This window comes from Oreochromis niloticus, linkage group LG20, assembly GCF_001858045.2.
Source record: "Oreochromis niloticus isolate F11D_XX linkage group LG20, O_niloticus_UMD_NMBU, whole genome shotgun sequence".
In the NCBI taxonomy this organism is placed as follows: Eukaryota; Metazoa; Chordata; class Actinopteri; order Cichliformes; family Cichlidae; genus Oreochromis; species Oreochromis niloticus.
In genome coordinates, this window is record NC_031984.2 from 4,691,716 (window position 1) to 4,694,845 (window position 3,130).

Here is a 3,130-nt window from a genome sequence, read left to right on the forward strand (position 1 = left end):
CCGTTCAAATTTTAAACTATTCTGCTATTTCTGCTAATGATCGCTATGACTTTTGGTATTTTTAACTATTATACTTTTTAAAATATTATGCTTTTTATGCTTTTTTTTGTCCCATTGAAATGAATGGAAAACTTCCAAAATTCTGCTAAAACTTGCTTGTTTTTGAAACTTAACTACTTTGTCCTACTTTCACCTAGAACAACCATTCAAACTTTAAAATGTTCTCAAATTATTGGGCTATTCATGACTGATTCAGCTTTTTCATATCTGTTACCATTTTCATCTTATCCCTGTTTAAGTTTTGAGTTTCATCTTTGTGATTTTTCACAAAATACATGCGTTGTTATGGTTGCTATGCACTTGGCTTCCAGTGTGCCACTGTAGGTTTCGCAGTCTTCTCTTCATGTTCGAACAACTTCTTCCTACTTGCTCAATTTTCACTTAACTTCCACAAATTATACATCAAAACGTAGGTATTTTTGCTGGCTTTCAGAAAATGTCACTATCATTGTTGTGGGATTTATAGAATTTTGGCAAATCTCCTCAGACCAACACAAAGTCTGAAAACTCTCCATAGAAAGTCAATGGAGAGTTTGTTCAAAATCACCGCTGGATTTCTCTAATGAGAGGTATTTTCGAATCGTCATATCTCCTTAACGAAGCGAAGTTAAGACATGAGGCTTGTGCCAATATATCTTCAGACACTCCTGACGCTCACAATTCAAGAATTTTTTTCTCATCTATTACCATTTGGCCATGAATTGGGTTTGTTTGAGGGTAGGAAATTTGTCCCTCGCTCAGATTTCTTCAGATTTCAAACTCTGGAAATGAGGCACTTTTTTCTCTCGTCATATCTTTTTGATGGATTTCCACAGAGACCTGAAAATTTCCATGATTGTTCACCAAAGCCTGCTGTCTCTTACGGTGAAAGAATGATATCAATACTCCAAATAGATTTAGAGTTAGAAAGCGTTGTTTGAGGGCAAGCCAAGGCAGTTTTCGCTTGCCTCTACTCAGTTATGGTGCATTAGAAGTCAAATATCTTCAATAATTCATATTTTAATGATAAAGTGTCAACACTTTAAGATTCCCCCATCTCTTCTGAACAAAACGGTGTAAGAATGACTGTTCTAGCCCCTACGGTTAGGAAATTATGGCCATTTGTTTGAGAGGAATCCTCACTATGAGAAATTCACTGCAGAAATCCTGTCTCTGTGCTCTGTGTGTGTAAAAACGGCTGCACCTGTTTTGGCGGGAAAAGTACACAGCCTCTCTGATTGGTGGATTCAAATTTAGCAGCTCCCAGGCTGCTTGACTGAGCTAGAAACTTGATTTTCTCTCCCTGTGTGTGTGTGTGTGTGTGTGTGTGTGTGTGTGTGTGTGACAGAGAGAGAGAGAGAGAGAGAGGGCGAGAGAGCCTTTTTATGGAAGCATCTTATTGTATGATTTAAATTCAATATATTTAGACTGGTTGACTGAATTTGATCCTGTGTGTGTCTCTCTGTGCTTGTGGGACTTTTTGCAGCTGTTCATTTTGCTTTTCCAATTTTTCTATTTAAGTTATTACTATTGTGCTAAGTCATAGCATTTGTGCTGCTTTTCAGTATTTGTGCTAAATATAGCATTTCTGCTAAATCATACTATTTCTGCTATTTTATAGGATTTGTACTTAATATAATATTTCTGCTTAATTATAGTATTTGTGCTAAAACATAGTATTTCTACTAAACGCAGTATTTCTGGGTAATCATAGTATTTCTATGTATTCCTGCCAGCTCCTCAGGAAGCCAATCCTCTGTGAGGACTGTAATTTTCAAATTGACATATCAAGTCATGCACGGCTTCCCAGCCAGCCAATCATATCTGAGTCCTGGCACATTCAAATTTGCATATTGGGACCTTCATGGCTTCCCAGCCAGCCAATCATATCTGAGTCCTGGCACATTTAAATTTCATATTGTTCCCTTCATGGCTTCCCAGCCAGCCAATCATATCTGAGTCGTGGCACATTTAAATTTGCATATTGGGACCTTCATGGCTTCTAAGCCCACCAATCATCTATGTCATATATCTCTAATATTTCATATTTTTATTTTAAATGTCTTCTGAATAAAATGGTCTAAGAATGACTGTTTTAGCCCCTACGGTTAGGAAATTATGGTCATTTGTTTGAGGGGAGTCGTCATTATGAGAAATAGACTGCAAAAGTCCTGTGTCTCTCTGTGCTGCGTGCACCTGTTTTGGCGGGAAAAAGTGCACAGGCTCTCTGATTGGTGGATTCAAATTCAGCAGCTCCCAGGCTGCTTGACTGAGCTAGAAACTTACTTCTCTCTCCCTGTGTGTGTGTGTGTGTGTGTTTGTGTGTGTGTGTGTGTGTGTGTTTGTGTGTGTGTGTGTGTGTGTGTGTGTGTTTGTGTGTGTGTGTGTGACAGAGAGAGAGAGGGAGAGAGAGAGAGAGAGAGAGAGAGAAAGCCTTTTTATGGGATGATCTCATTGTAAGATTCAAATTCAATATATTTAGACTGGTTGACTGAATTGGATCTTGTGTGTGTGTGTGTGTGAGAGAGAGAGAGAGAGAGAGAGAGAGAGAGAGAAAGCCTTTTTATGGGATGATCTCATTGTAAGATTCAAATTCAATATATTTAGACTGGTTGACTGAATTGGATCTTGTGTGTGTGTGTGTCTGTGTGTGTGTGACAGAGAGAGAGAGAGAGAGAGAGAGCGAGAGAAAGCCTTTTCATGGGATGATGTCATTGTAAGATTCAAATTCAATATATTTAGACTGGTTGACTGAATTGGATCTTGTGTGTGTGTGTGTGTGTGTGTGTGTGTGACAGAGAGAGAGAGAGAAAGCCTTTTTATGGGATGATCTCATTGTAAGATTTAAATTCAATATATTTAGACTGGTTGACTGAATTGGATCTTGTGTGTGTGTGTGTGTGTGTGTGTGTGTGTGTGTGTGACAGAGAGAGAGAGGGAGAGAGAGAGAGAGATTGAGAGAGAGAAAGCCTCTTTATGCGATGATCTCATTGTAAGATTCAAATTCAATATATTTAGACTGGTTGACTGAATTGGATCTTGTGTGTGCGTGTGTGTGTGTGTGTGTGTGACAGAGAGAGAGGGAGAGAGA